The following is a 493-nucleotide window of genomic DNA, read 5'->3' as shown; positions in this document are numbered from 1 at the left end:
TATTCCATAAATATAAGTTCAGGAATGTAATTAAGTTTTCCCTTTAGGTAGGTCCAGTGAAGCCAATTTTTTATTAGGCATATCCTCAAGCTTCTCCTCACTTCTATAATTTTTTTTATTTCTTTTCTCTTTTTCATTTAGATTGCTTTCAATCCTATATATTTTTTTTTTCTGTTAGGGATTATTTTCAATCCTTTCTTTTTCCTTTTTCAAGTGAGGATTACTATGTCTGGATAGCCTTTAATGACTTTGAACTTCAGTTTTTTTTTCTCTAAATTTGAAACTCAAAGCATTCCTTTACCTTATAGATATTTCATAGTTTTTACATCATTGAGCCCCAATCTTTTCTTCTCAAATGAATTTCCAGATTCTTAATACTTCAAAATATAGTTTCCTTTACTTTAAATAGTTAACTATAATCTTATTACTTTATACTAAATATCTTAAGTTACAAAATTAATTTTCATTACAAAAATATTTCTTTAAATCTACC

Source organism: Phalaenopsis equestris, unplaced genomic scaffold, assembly GCF_001263595.1.
Source record: "Phalaenopsis equestris unplaced genomic scaffold, ASM126359v1 Scaffold000330, whole genome shotgun sequence".
Lineage (NCBI taxonomy): Eukaryota > Viridiplantae > Streptophyta > Magnoliopsida > Asparagales > Orchidaceae > Phalaenopsis > Phalaenopsis equestris.
This window is presented reverse-complemented; position numbering follows the sequence as displayed.